Raw genomic sequence first — 15035 nt, 5'->3', positions numbered from 1 at the left:
AGCCAATCAGCGCGCGCGGCTCGAGGGCAGGTGACGTCAGCCTGAGCCAGGCCGCGGGTACAGATCTGAGGCGGCGGCCGCGGGGGGCGGGGGGCCGGGCAGGACGCCGCCCTCCGCCCTCTGCCCTCCGCCCCTCGCCCGGGCACTGGCTCTTAAAGGGACCGTACGGCGTCCCTCCGTGCCGCCAGGGACTCCCACCTCCGGGAAGCCTTCCCAGCTCAGGCGCCTGGCCCCCCACCCGGGGACGCCCGGCCTCGCGGCACTCACGCCCGAGGCGGGGGGGGGGGGGGGCCGGCTAAACGCGTCCCGGAGCGAGGGTCTTTCCCCCTGCCGCGGCAGGGTCGGAGCTGGGGCCTCCTCCCCCTCCCCGCAGCCTTTGTTCGCGCGGGGCCTGCAGGCCCGGGAGCCCTCGCCAGCCTGGGTACCCCGCCGTGAGCTAGGCCCCGCGAGCACTTCACCTGCAGCACCTACGCTGACCCTTTCCACGACCCCCGGGGTGGGAAGCTGGGTTTCCACGTTACTCGGCAGGAAACTGAAGCTCAGAGGCGAGATGGTTTGTGTCGGGTCACACATCGGTCCTCCGGTGAGGGGGTCCCCAGTGCAGCGCTGTCCCCCGAGCCCCACCGGATCACCTCCAGCCCCTGACGCTTGCAGTGAAAAGCCGCCCCTAAACAGCGCTCATCAGGGTCCACCCTGACAGTGTGTGTTCTCCCCCACCCCCAGTGAAGGCTGTTGAGGGCCTGCCCCCGGAGACCTCGGTGGGGAAGCAAGCACTGGGGGCCGGGGCGCCGGGAGTCCAGAGCGGGAACAAACATAGGTAATTACACCTTGAGCAGGGTTGGGCCAGAAACAAACAGGGCCCAGACACAGGGCGGTGGGCGGTCTGGAGGCCACCCCGGGAGGTGACATGAAGCAGAGACTGGAGGCTGTGGAGGCTCCGGTGCCCCCCCCTCCCCCCAGGCAGGAGAGACCTGGAGGAGGTCAGGGAGCTGGAGCCAGGAGAGCCAGGAGAGGACACGCACTCAGGCATCACTGAGGCACCAGGTACTCACTGAGCACCTTCTGGGGCCAGGCCCTGGCTGGCACCGGGGAGTTAGCTCTGAGACAGACGACAAAGACCTTTGCCCATGGGCTGACGGAGCCTTTGAAGGTAATTATTTTTTTGGGGGGGACGTGTGACTAGACAGCTCTGTTTCTAACACCCCTCCTCCAAGGCTGCCTGATGGAAAGTGAGGGTCTTTCCTCCAGCCTGGAGCCCCCTGGCCTTGGCAGGTCTCCCAAGGCCTCCTTGGGGCTCTGAGAGGGGCTTGGGCCCCCAGGGAGTGCAGCCCCTTCCCATGGAGGGAGGGAGCTGGGACGCAACTCTTAGCCATCCCTGGCTGAATGAGGGGTCACAGAAGATGAGCATTCAGGACTCCAGAGCCTTGTGTGGGGGTGTGGGAGGGCACTGGGCCGCAGGTGGGCACTGGCCAGAGCTCTGGGGCCCCTTTTCTGACCGACCTTCAGCTCTGGAGACTAGGCAGTGCCACCGGCAGCCTGAGTTTTGCAGGGAGGTGTTTAGGAAGCGCCTGGGGCCTCCTTCCTCGCTGGCAGAGGAATGTCAGGGTAGCTGTGTATATGGGGTGCTTGGGGGGGGGGGGGAGTGAATTCCTGGCACAGAGCCAACACCGAGGACAAACAATTATCTGGGCCTGTCCTGGAAGGAAGTGCTGGCAACCCAGAGGCTCTTTGGGGCTGGGGCTGGCGCTGGGTTCAGGTCCTTCCTCTTTCTCTGCCCCTAGCTGAAACCCGAAGAAGAGGGCCCTGCTGAGAAGAGAGGTCCTGGCCAGAAGCAGAGCCTGAGCTCGAGGGATGCATGCCCAGGTCAGTGCCGGGGGTGGGGGGATGCAGTGGGGCCTCACTGTTTGGGCTCACTCCAAGTCTGAAAAGTTCTGGGCCCTGGGAGGGGACAGGAGGATTCAGGCTGAGCCTCAGGTGGGGCCAGGTGGCTGCAGGGACACACGAGGCCCTTGGGAAGCAGAGGCAGATCCAGAAGGGCATGGGGCTGGCTGGAGTTGGGAGGTTGTCAGTGTTTAGACTGAGGAGCTGGGCTTGCTCCCTGGCCAGGCGCAGGATGAGCCTGGGAGAGGAGGAAGGTGCACGGTGCCCAAGTGGGCTCCTCTTGGGCCCAGCCCAGGCATGGTCAGGGCCCTCATGTGGCCTGGGAGTGCCCATGGCCCCAGAGAACTCTGGCTGTGCCCTGGGCAGCTCCTCAGTAGGCCTGAGCAGATGGCAGTAAATTGAGGGGCATGTGGTGGTGTCCTCTCTTCCTTCTGGAAGCTACAGGAGGTGAGTGGGTGGGGGTGGCATGCAGCTTTCTGGGGCTCTGCCTAGCCAGGGAAGTATGTTTGGGCCATGATTGTTTTATAATCCTGTCATTTCTCCTGCAAAAGAGCACTTAAAACCTGGAGTTTTGCAACAATGGGGCAGAGGGTTAGGGAGGTACTGTGATTTTCCAAGGCCACGAGCTCTGCCCTAGGTTCTTTCCAGCCCCCATCTAAATTCTATCCCCTAGCTCGCCGCCTGGGGTGCTGAGACTCCCGCTCTAAGGAACGGGCCATGGAGGGGCTGGGGCGGCTTGGGGAGGGCTTGCGGTGCGAGACCTGGACGGTGCGTGGAAGGGAACACCTCGCGGGGTTTCCAGCTCCCCAGCCAGTGGCCGCTGTGTCAGGCGGGGTCAGGTGCAGGCCCGGCTGCCCGCTGGGCCCTGTCTCCCCGTCGGTGACCGCGGCCCCGTGGGCCGGCGCCTCCAGCGGTGGAGCAGGACCCCGCGCGGGGCCGGCGAGTCGGTTCGAATCGGCCCCGGCAGAAGGTGCAAGAGTCCGGCAGGTGCGGGCGCAGCCGGACGGTCCGTGCGCGCCCTCTGCCGCCCGCCTGCACCCGACTAGCCGCGGGGAGGATGCCGAGGGTGGACTTTGCTTAACGCATCCTCTCCGCGCAAAAAGAAAAGCGGGGTCCGCTTTTTCATGCTGATTTGCAATTCAGCGTTTCAACCGATGACTCATAGTAAACGTGTATCCATGGCATTACTTTTCCCACAGCCTTTTTTTTTTTTAAGTAGTAGTTAACAAAACGCACATCTCCGTTGTCCGAGGAGGTGGGCTTGGACAACTGTATGCACCCACCTTATCACCGCCCACATAAGGCCTAGAACATTCCTGTCACCCAGGGAGTTCCGTCACTCCCTTCCAGCCCGCCGTCCCCTCGCCTTTTGACCCAGCGCTCAGCTCAGTTCGCGCTGCCTGTCCCTGAACTTCGCAGACGGGGAAGCCGGCTTCTCCAGGTCCAGGAAGTGCTTTTGGGATTCATTCGGGTACCTGCTTTCCCACAACCAGGTGATCAATGTCTGTGTGGTGTTGCATTCTAGGCACGCACGATGATATTTGAAGGACTTTTCTATACTTATCTGGCGGATTATCTCCATATTTTGGCTATCACAACCGGTGCAGTGAGCCGCATCCTTCTCTGTTTTTCATTACACATTGAAGATTATTACTCTTTCCTGGGTTTTAATCATGATATTAAAAAGAACCTGATAAACACAGAGAATGACGTAACAAACATCTTGCTCCTAGACCCAACCATGTCAGCAGTTTTCCGGTTTTGCTTCAGATTAGAAAAACAACAGTCTGGATCCTGGTGGCTCCCTGGTCTCTTCTGCCCCTTGTCCGGAGGCAGCCTCTGTTCTGAGGGGTGGATGTCTTCCCGGCTCTGTCTTTATCATGGAACGATGTGTATAGGTCTTGCATACAGCACATGACCTTAACTTGTGTGCTTTTAAATGTTTATGTACAAGGATCAATGGCACAACATTAGTCCTTCAATTTGCTTTCTTTTTCATGTTCTAGCCTGTTTATCCTTGTTGATGCGGGCGAGTCTACCCCATCCGTTTTCACTGCTGTACGGGTTTGCATTGAATGAACAGACCCGTTACTTAGCCATTCCTCTACTGATGGACGTTTAGCTTGCTTGCAAGTTTTTGTACATGCAGCAGTGTTGCAAAGAATATTCTGGAAAATGTGTCCTAGCACCATGTAACTCATGGTCATCCCCACCTGCTGTGTCAGCACCACCTGCGACTGTGTTAGAAATGCAGACTCCCAGCCCCCACCCAAGCCGCCTAAGCCAGAATCTGTGTTTTAACAAGTTCAGGAGATTTGTACGCACATTCAATTTTTGGTTTTTCTTTTTCCCATCATTTTATTTAATTTTTCAAAAGATCATATAGTAACATTGACTCGTGGACTTTTTTTTACTGTGGTAAGATATGCATACTATAAAAGTTGCCATTTTAACTACTTTTACATGTGCAGTTCAGTGGCACGATGTACTTAAACATTGGGGAGACGTCACCAGCACCCATTTCCAGACTCGTTCATCTTTCCAAACTCAAACTCTGTTCCCACTAAACACTAAACCCCACTGTCCCTGCCCCAGCCCCTGGCACCCACCCTTCTACTTTCTGTCTGCGAATTTCGCTCCTCCGGGATTCGTGAGTGGAGTCCTGCAGTGTTTGTCCTTCGTGCCTGGCTTCCTTCACTGAGCAGTGTGTCCTCGAGGCTCGTCTGTGTAGTAACAGGTGTCAGCACCTCCTTCCTATTTAAGGCTGAATATTATTCCCTTGTGTGGCTGGATCCATTCATCTGTCGACGGACGCTTGGGTTGTCTCCCCCCTTTGTCTACTGTGGCTAATGCTGCCATGAACATTAGTGTATGGGTATTTTTTGTTAAAGATTTTATTCATTTCTTTATTTGAGATAGAGCGAGAGTGTGCAAGAGAGAGCATGAGCAGGGGAGAGGGGCAGAGGGAGAGGGAGAAGCAGGCTCCCCGCTGAGCAGAGAGCCCGATGCGGGATTCGATCCCAGGACTCTGGGATCATGACCTGAGCTGAAGGCAGACGCTGACCGACCTAGCCACCCAGGTGCCCCAGTGTATGAGGCCGTGCTTTCCACTCTTTTGGGGATGTACCCAGACAAGGAATGACCAGATCCTAGGACATACGTGTGTAACTTCTGAGAAACCTCCAAACTGTTTCCCACAGCAGCTGTTCTCTTTTATATTTCCACCGACAATGTACAAGGTTCCAATTTCTCAACATCTCAACAAAATGGACAATTTGGGTTTTGACACCTATGTAGATTCAAGCACCATCATCACAATCAGGATACAGAATGGCTCTGTCACCCTAAGAATACCCCTTCCACTATTCCTTTATGGGGACATCCTCCTCCCACTCCTACCCCTTGGCAGCCACTGGTCTGTCCCCATCAGTATAGTTTCATCTTTTTGAGAACATCAGAGGAATAGAATCGCACAGTATCTAAGGTTTTGAGACTCCTCTTGCCTCCGAGGGTCATCTGAGTTGCTGGGTGTATCAATAGCTCATCCCTTTTTACTGCTGGGAAGTATTTGATGGCAAATTTAAAACCCAGTGTACCCAGTCACTTGCTGAAGGACGTTGGGGTTGTTTTCGGTTTTTGGAGATTAGTGATAGAGCTGTTAGAAACATTCCCATGCAGGCTTTTGTGTTAATATGTTCTCATGTCTCCAGAGTAAACCCCCAGGAGTGTGACCACTGGGTCACATGGTAGGTGTAGGTTTGACTTACAAGAAACGGCCATTTGTTTATCAACCTTTGAGAGATCCTGTCCCACGGCTCTTGGGCCAGAGTTCTCTGAGGTGTGTGCCCAGAAGTGTGGTCATCAGGCTACAGGATATGCCTTGGATGTTGCTAAATTACTCTCAAAGTGGGGATATAATAATCACCTACCAGCGGGTTGTGAAAGCTCCATTTTTTATGATCTTTGTCCACATTTGGTGTTTTGATGGCAGCTGCACTGAATCGATGGGTTAATTTGGGGAGCACTACCGGCTCTACTCATCCATGCACATGGTTAGCTTTTAAATGTTTTTCCACATTGCTTTATAAATTTCTCCAGAGGTCTTACCCATGCCTGTTAGATGTAATCCTGCTTCCCTTATAGTTTCTGTTGCTGTTGGGAGGGGCTCTTTGTAAACATCATAGTTCCCGATCTGCTGTCACTTGTCTGTGGGCTTTGATTTAGCCTTTCTGAACTCCTTCATTAGCTCCAGATTACACGTCAGCTCACGCGGACTCTCCAAGTAGACTGTCATACATCTGTGGATCCCAAACTTGACGTCACCCATTTCTTTTCCTTGTCATATTGCATTGGCTAGGATCCCCCACCATAATGTCAAACGTACATGGTGATGGTAGGAGGCTCAGCCTGAGTTGCCTACAAAGCAGGCAGAGGCAAAGCCTAATGCAAGTGTGTGTTGAAGTGTTGACCCAAAGGAGGCCAGAGTGAAGGGGGAAAGAAGTTGCAGCTGGTTTCTCATCTGTGCAGGCCATCTCCAGGGAGGGCCTCATGGAGACACTGCATCTCAGGATAGTCTTTGCAGAGGAAGAAGGGAGAACACTTTATCCTCCTGTTTGCTGTTCTCATAGATCAACGCTCACTTCATGGGGAGGGAACTTACTTCCCTGAACTTTCGTGTTGTGGATTAAATCAGCTCTTCCAGGAAGCCACTGGAGGGGCCAGAGCATCCGTGGGTTCAGTAAAGTTGGACCAGTGTGCAGAATCTCCTGGCACTCTTGTTGCTGCAGGCATAGTGAAGGTCCAACCTTAGGCTGGCCCTCTCTGGAAGCAAGGCCACGGACCGGGGCTGGAGCGGGGCCAGCGGATATGGGAGGGTAACAAGCTGGGTCCTGTACAGTGGACATCAATTCCGTCAACCAACTTTAAGGGGAATATGCTATAGTTTTCCAGTCTGAATTAGCTGTTCTCAGTGCCTGGCCACAGAGCTGTCCTCCTGAGATCTCCCTGCACCACCACTGGGTGGCTCACCGGGGCATTGTATGTGAAACAGCCGTAAAGATTTGCAGCCCCTGGCCCCACTGTACACTTGACGGGCCGTGAAACCTTGGTTCTCCCTGCGACAGAGACCGCAGACCCATGCTAATCCCCCTTCCCCTGAAGGCCATCAAATCCGGATACAGGGGTATGAGTCAGGTAGTAGGGGTGCCCCAAGAGGGGTTTGTTCTCAGGCAAACACTGGCTCTCAGTTCCTCTGGCAGAGGGCACCTGACCTCTGTGAGGATCTTCTTTGTGGCAGCCCTTTTGGTTTGAAAGGTGACTGAGCACCCCCTTGGGGCCTCCCATAGCTCCGTATGTGCCAGATTTCTGGGTGCTTGCCTCATTTATTTTTTCCTTGGGGACCTGCTGTTTTAATTCTCGCCTTTACTGTGTAGTGCGGCTAGGTCACTTGGGGGGACATTTGTACTCCTGTCCATTGTTTGCGTAACACTAACGAGACTGCCTGGTTTGGGGTAGGGGACATCTATCTTTATCCAGGGCATTTTAGGCCGTAAAGCCTCACAGCCTCCCAGGAGCACAGGACCTCTGGGTGCTAACAAGGTGGAATGCTCCTTAACGGCTCATTGCTTGCTGTCAGGTGAGGAGCTTGCCCTCGGGCTGCCCGTCTATCCCTGATATGGCTGGCCCAGGGCAGGCTCAGCCCTCAGGCTTGGACAGTTCCTCCTGTGGTGTCTGTGGGATTTTATCAGCCTTGGGGATGGCTCTCTGGGTCGGCCATGCCATGGTCATTAAACAGAAACCCAAATAGCAAGTTGCAGAGTGGACTGTGGGAGATGCCTGCCTGCGGCCAATACCCGGGAAAGCATGACCTTTGTCAGCCCCTGGGCACCCAGACCACCACCGTTGCCCAGCCTGTTGACCCAGAGGCCTGGGTGGTTCCTCTCTACTTCCTGTCTCTGTTGGTCTGTGTCTCAGGACTCGTGGGGGGTCTTTGCCCTCAGGGATGGTTGCGGCCGTCAGGAGAAGGTGCACTTATGCTCTCTCCGTGGGGACCTGGAGCTCCCCTGGACGTGGCATCACTTGGGTGGCCTGTTCCAGCCTGATGCCTTGTCACTCGGCCTCTCACCATGGGCTCCACTCACGCTCATTAGCAGTTGACTCACTTCCTACGTTTTCCACCCGTCTTTGTTCCTTTCCCCCTTCTTTCTTGCTTTCTTTTGGACTCAACTATTTCTTATTCAATTTCTCTCTTCTATTAGCTGTTGAGTTCTACATTCATGTATTATTCTTTGGTGGTTATCCTAGAGATTACATTTCATATCCGTGACTTGTTATAATATACTATCAATTAGTAGTCTCGTGACCTCCTGAACAAGGCAAGAACCTTGTAGCTGTTTAATTCCATTTATCCCCCTACATTTTACTTCCAAAAATATTAAAAATCTTACAGGACATTAATATAGTGTTCTTTTATACTTACCCACATATTTACAAAGCTCTTTGCTCATTCCTGAAGTCCCGTGCTTCCATATGGGGTTCTTTTCCTTCAGCCTGAAGAACTTTCTTTCCTGTTTCTTGGGGTGTAGGTCTTTCGGTGATAACTCTATGTCAGTTGCATTCTGAAAGTTACCTTCATTAGATGTAAAATTCTAGGTTGGCAGGTGTTTTGTTTGTCTTTCTGCACTGTCAGATGCCATCCCATGTCTTCTGGCCTCTGTCACTTCTATTTAAAAATCAGCTGTCACTCTTATGGCTGTTCCTTTAAAGATAACGTGTTCTTTTTCTCCTGTTGCTTTTAAAATTTTCTCTTGGGGCGCCTGGATGGCTCAGTCGTTAAGTGTCTGCCTCCGGCTCAGGACGTGATCCCGACGTTATGGGATCGAGCCCCATGTCAGGCTCCTCCGCTGGGAGCCTGCTTCTTCCTCTCCCACTCCCCCTGCTTGTGTTCCCTCTCTCGCTGGCTGTCTCTCTCTCTGTCAAATAAATAAATAAAATCTTTTAAAAAATTTTTTCTCTTGATCTTTGGTGCTTGGAAATTTTCCTGTGGTATGCCTCTGTGTGGTTTTCTATTTATTCACTCTGCTGTGAGTTTGCCGAGGTTCTTGAATCTGTAGATTCATGGTTTTCAACCATTCTGGAAAAATATTATATCATTTTCTCTTAGTATAGCCTTCACTCCCTTACTTCTTGCTTCTCTTTCTGGGAGTCCAGAACTAGGTTTTAAACTACATATCCTCTGTCTCATGTTCTCTACTCCTTTTATTTCTATGTTTCTTCTTTCTGTGCTTCAATTAAGACATTTTCCATCTATTTTCGTGTTGTCTAAGCATGTTTTGTGTTGTTAAACCCACCCAATGAGTCATCAATTTTAGGCATTTCCAGATACTGCATTTTTCAGTACAAGAATGTTCTTCCACTTAACATTTTAAAATGTATTCTAACTTTTTGCTGAAAAAGCTTATTTTTTCATCCATTTTGCTTATCTTTTCCTTTATTTCATTTAACATATTTATCATAGTTATTTTAAATTTATGTTTGCTTATTCCAGTATATGGTTTATCTGTGGACCTGCTTCTCTTGTCAGTTTTCCTCTTAATTATCGATCACATTTTCCTGCCACTTTCTGGATCTAGGACTTTTTGAGTGTATGCCAGATATTTGTATAAAAGGGCTATGGAGGGTCTAGTTGATATCTTCTAATGGGGCACTTGGCCTTTCTTCTCTTATCCCAGTAAGTCAAGAAGCTGAACACTCCAGGGGCACCTGGGCGGCTCAGTTGTTAAGTGTCTGCCTGCGGCTCAGGGTGTGATCCTGAAGTCCTGGGATAGAGCCCCACATCATGCTCCTCCACTGGGAGCCTGCTTCTTCCTCTCCCACTCCCCCTGCTTGTGTTCCCTCTCTCGCTGGCTGTCTCTCTCTGTCCTGTCGAATAAATAAATAAATAAAATCTTAAAAAAAAGAAGCCGAACGCTCCAGTCCAGTAGAGACTGCGCTGGGTTTGGGCTCATTGCACTTTTATGGGCCTTCTAGTTGTGGGTCTCCTGGCGTTTGGTTAAGAGCCTGGCTCCTCTCTATCTCCTCACTGCTGCAAGGCTCTAGGGAACTCTGTTCTTTTCCTCAAGTATTTTAAGCTTAGCTGTTTAGTGTTCTGCTCCGTCAGCTTCAAAATTTGGAAAATGTCTTACAGGACATTTGTCTTGTGTCTGAGGCAGAAACCTTATTCTCTAGAAGGACATCATGTGCTAAGTACCATGAAGTTACAGGAGATTTCACTTCGCCTGTAGGAGCCTCAGGTCTAGTTTTGTGCCTCTCATAGCCCTGGAAGTTAGCAATTTTCTACACCAGCCCTGGTGGCGATGGCAACAGTTTTGTGGGTTTTCTTTCTCCCAGTGAAGTCCCTCCTTCCAGGTCACAGCTGATGATCAACCCACACCTATACGTGACTAATTCCCCAAAGGAAGAAAACATGGTGGTTGAGCCTCAGTTCCTCTCAGAGAGCTTTCCCTCTTGAGACTGGTTTTTCTCTGGTCCTCATTGATCCCACAGTGCCCTAATATTATATATGTATTCTGCTTTTTACAAATCGTGGTAAAGTACATACAACATACAATTTACTAGTGTCTTTTACTCTGTGGGCTTTTAAAGTAATTTGGCCTTTTCAAGTTGCTGCAATGGGATTGTCAACCTTCCATAAATATCACATCCCCTTTGGAAGTAGAAACTTTGCTCTCCTGGCTTTTACACATCATCATAAACCTTCACAGATGAGGGGTTAGGAGGGTGGGCTTAGAACCAGACTACATGGTTTTCAGTCCTGGCTCTGTAGCTCTCTACACTGGGGCTGTGGACAAGGTGTTACTGTCTTGTGGTTGCCCCATGGAGTGAAGGGTCAATTCTGTGCCCAAAATTGGCACAGATATCAGACTGATGACACTACATATACACCAAGAGGGTAGGAAGGGGTTTATTACTCACATGAAGAGACTCTGGGTGAGCAGGGCAGGCACCCAAGCTGGTTTGAAATGGCTCAAGTGACGAGAGGGAATGTGCTTTGGTTTTTATCAGGGTTAGGGGTGGGTCTAGGCTCAGGGTTCCTGCACAGCCTGGAGTTTGAATGGTTTGAACTTCCCTGCCAGTGGCAATGGGCTTTCTCATTGGCTGCCTGGCTGTGGGGTGAAAAGAAGGTGGGGAGCCCCTGAAAACTGTTAGTGGCCCAACGTCAAAGATGGTGCTGGGCTCTTTATTCCACATACCCTCTCTGTGCTTCATTTGACATCCGCAGGCCGGGGCTGCTGTGAGCATTTGGTGCTTAGCGCAGCGCCAGGTCCACACAGGAAGCAATTAGAGGTGATTTCATTTTGGTCAGGTTCCTTCAGGAAAGGCAACAGGGCCATGCCCACTCGGCTCAGCACGGAGCTGGAAGGAGGTGTCTACCAGAGCTGACCCAGATGGTCATCCTGACGAGTCCATCTCATACGGCTGCTTTACCATGCGTTTCCTACAAGGAAGGTGCTCTATCAGCAGCCCATTTTACAGATGTGGACATAGGTTCTGGGAGGAAAAATAATTTGCTCAAGGCTCCTCAGCTAGTTGGCTGTAGGAAACACACTGAGTGTTTGCAGATGGGGAGCAGATCAGCATTTGCCAAAGGCACTCTGGGAGCCTAGGGCTTGTGGCCTGTGAGCAGGTCCAGGAACTCAGCGTGGGCACAGGTGTTACTCCAGTTCACATCCCCTCCCTCCCACCAGAGAGATGGAAACACATAAATACATCCACACAGCGATGAGTTTCTGGGGCAATGGCTTTATTAGATGCTTCAAGGACACTGTCTGAGAAGTTAGTGACTGCAGAAATTAGCTGAGGAAGCCCTGTGCTGCCCCTGCTCAGATGTTCTCACTGCAGAAGGTGCCAGGCAGGCAGGACTTGGGATGGGCCATTTCTGCAGGTGGCTGGGAAAGGTCTCCAGGTGCTGGGAGGTGGGGTCTTGGAAGTCATTCTTGCATACAAGTGCCCACTGTATTCCTTGGCAGGAGATCAAAGAGAAATGCTCGCAGAGGGCAAGGGAGGAGGGTGGATGACAGACAGATGCTGGGCTGGTGGAGAGTCTGGATCAGGGGTTCAGGAAAAAAGGCAGATGATGGCTGTGCTAGAACCCATGACTCCTGATTAGGGTTGGCCCTGGCTTTGGTAAGAGTCCCGGTGAAAATGGAAAATCAGATCTTGCACTGGCAGCAAATGGGGACACAGCAGCTGGACTGGGAGCAGCAGGGTTTGCAGCAGCTGGACTGGGAGCAGCAGGGCTTACAGCAGCTGGACTGGCAGCAGCAGGGCTTGCAGCAACTGGACTGGGAGCAGCAGGGGACACAGCAGCTGGACTGGGAGCAGCAGGGGACACAGCAGCTGGACTGGGAGCAGCAGGGTTTGCAGCAGCTGGACTGGGAGCAGCAGGGGACACAGCAGCTGGACTGGGAGCAGCCACAGGAACCACAGCCCCCCTTGGAGCCCCCACATGAGCCACAGCCCCCCTTGGAGCCACTACAGGAGCCACAGCCCCCCTTGGAGCCCCCACATGAGCCACAGCCCCCCTTGCAGACCCCACAGGAGCCACAGCCCCCCTTGGAGCCCCCACACGAGCCACAGCCCCCAGAGTTGGAGCAGGAACAGGCTGGCACACAGCAGCACACAGGCTTGCAGCAGCAGACGGGCACACAGCAGCTGGAGCCACAGCCCCCACAGCCGGAGCCACAGCCTCCGGAACAGCCACAGCAGCTCATGGTTCTGGTGGGTTGAGGGTGGAGCAGGTCAGAGGAGCAGGTGCAGGGGACAGGTGTGCAGGTGTGGAACCTCCTGGGCCGGGAGCCCTTTATGTACCTGCCCAGGGTCAGCTGAGATGCTGGGCACACAGTCACTTCCTGGTTCCTGTTTTTGCTGTGTTTAGGATCTTCCTCCCTGTTTTCCTCTAGACATCAGCCCCTGGTGTAAAGTCCATGTGCCATTAGCTGCTATTGGCTACTCATTGGGACCCAGCCCCTTACAGAATCCATGTCTAGACTTGAGGGTGTCCTTCCCCCATCCAAGGGTTCAGCCCATTCCCATTAACTACAGAGTCTCACTTGATTAAAAATGGTTTATTTTAGCTGTACAAAGGGTATATACAATAATATATCAAAAAACATGTAAAAACACCCAAGTTGTGAAAATATTAGAAAAATACATGAAGCCATCTCCATATATCTTCCCATATTGTTTCCCTCCCACCCTAGATAAATTCCTGAATTTGGAATGTGTCATTCCCATGTGGCCTTTACATTCTTACTAAGCATATTATGTGTTTTCTTTAAACACTATTTTGCATGCTTTAAACTTAGTGTAGTAATTGGTAATGAACTACTTTTCTCCTTCTGAGAACTGCTTTTGCAAAATGCGTGGTTCTGTTAAAACAGTTTCTCTTTGGTTTGTGTGGCTCTAATGAACCCATTTTCTCCCAGAAGCTACAACCCCAGACTTATCCCTTTACCTGTTGATGGACATATTGTTTCCTTTCTATTGCAATTTGACAGCATACTGCAACTTTCTTGCCTAAAGCTCCTGCATTTTGGAGTGTTAGGTCTTGGGCTGGGCTGCTCTTCACCCTGAGCGTGCGTGGGAGTCCCTGTTCCTCACCCACACTTGTCATTGTCAGCTTCAATGCGTACCAGAGGAAATGGTATGTCATTGTGGTTTAATCTCGCATTCCTATTCACCACAAGTAATTAGGAAGTCTAGTGGGAAATAAGTTATTTAAAATGTCAACGGAATCTTACCTGTCTAAGAACTAATCGATAAAGAATGCCTGAGACCCCTATGGGGAAAATGTAAAAATCTTTTTCTTTCTTCCTCCCTCCCTCCCTCTTGCTCTCTCTCTTTTCCTTTCTCTCTCTTTCTTTCCTTCCTTCCTTCCTTCCTTCCTTCCTTCCTTCCTTCCTTCCTTCCTTCCTTCTTTCTTTTCTTTTCTTTTCTTTTCTTTTCTTTTCTTTCTTTCCCCAAAGAATTGGAGAAATGGAGAAATAGACCATGTTCATGGATGGACAGACAGCATTATAAAACATTAGTTTCCCCCATATTCGTCCACGTATTTTGTACAATTCCAGTTGGAATCCCAGAGGATTTAATTTTGGAATTTCTCCCACAGATCTAAAATTTATGTGCCAAGTTCATGAGTAACAGACAATTGTGAATAATAAGCAAAAGGGGTTTGTCTGCCAGTATTGTTAAATATATAATAAACATATAATAAAGTCTTACCTATTATAAGTTTGCTGCTAGCACAGGAACAGAAAAATAGAGGAAGATACAGAACAGGACTCCATAAAAGACCCATGTATTTGGGAACTTTGCTTTTTAAGAAATTGAATGGGGAAGGTGGCTCACTCGATACAGAAAATTAAAATTAGATGCTTATATCACACCCCCTAAAATGCAGATGGATTTAAGGTCTAAAAGTATATGTAGAAGTGAAGGGGAAAGTACAAAGTGTAGGGGATAGTGCTGGAGGTTAGGAAAGGAATTCTTTTTTTTTAAAGATTTAATTAATTTATTTATTTGACAGAGAGAGACAGCCAGCGAGAGAGGGAACACAAGCAGGGGGAGTGGGAGAGGAAGAAGCAGGCTCTTAGTGGAGGAGCCTGATGTGGGGCTCGATTCCAGAACACCGGGATCACACCCTGAGCCGAAGGCAGATGCTTAACAACTGTGCTACCCAGGCGCCCCTAGGAAAGGAATTCTTAAATATCATCCCAGAGCATAAATTAATAGTTAGGAAAATGGTGGACTTAACTACATCAGAATTATGTGCATATCTGTTCAGTGGAGGTCACTGTGGAACAACATAAAAAGATGGTTGGACTTTCAGGGGAATATACTTGCTGTTTATAACTACTAAGGGGTTAATGTCTAGACTGTATGAAGAACTGCACACCACCAGGTAATGGACAGATATTGGGAAGTGAGTGCTCACACATGGCCAGCAAGAGCATACAGAGACCTTCACCCTGATTTTCATCAGAGGAAAGCAAATTATTATTATTATTATTAATTAATTAATATTATTTTAGATTTTATTTATTTATTTATTTGACAGAGAGACACCAAGAGAGAGAGCACAAGCAGGGGGAGCA

The 15035-nt window shown here is 50.6% G+C and overlaps 1 long non-coding RNA gene across 3 annotated transcripts in view; it reads left to right on the top strand.

The window, feature by feature from the left end:
* The first annotated feature begins 71 nt into the window (after positions 1–71).
* The window catches only part of LOC125282564 (uncharacterized), an 84119-nt gene continuing 69155 nt past the window's right edge, over positions 72–15035 (top strand). For all 3 annotated transcript variants that reach the window (XR_008961121.1, XR_008961120.1, XR_007189647.2), the window contains exons 1-2: positions 72–1150; positions 1782–1863. This is a non-coding gene — a long non-coding RNA (uncharacterized LOC125282564). The remainder of the gene's footprint in view (positions 1151–1781; positions 1864–15035) is intronic.

Source organism: Ursus arctos, unplaced genomic scaffold, assembly GCF_023065955.2.
Source record: "Ursus arctos isolate Adak ecotype North America unplaced genomic scaffold, UrsArc2.0 scaffold_23, whole genome shotgun sequence".
In the NCBI taxonomy this organism is placed as follows: Eukaryota; Metazoa; Chordata; class Mammalia; order Carnivora; family Ursidae; genus Ursus; species Ursus arctos.
The sequence above is the reverse complement of the archived record's forward strand: the minus strand, read 5'-3'. Positions and strand labels throughout refer to the sequence as shown.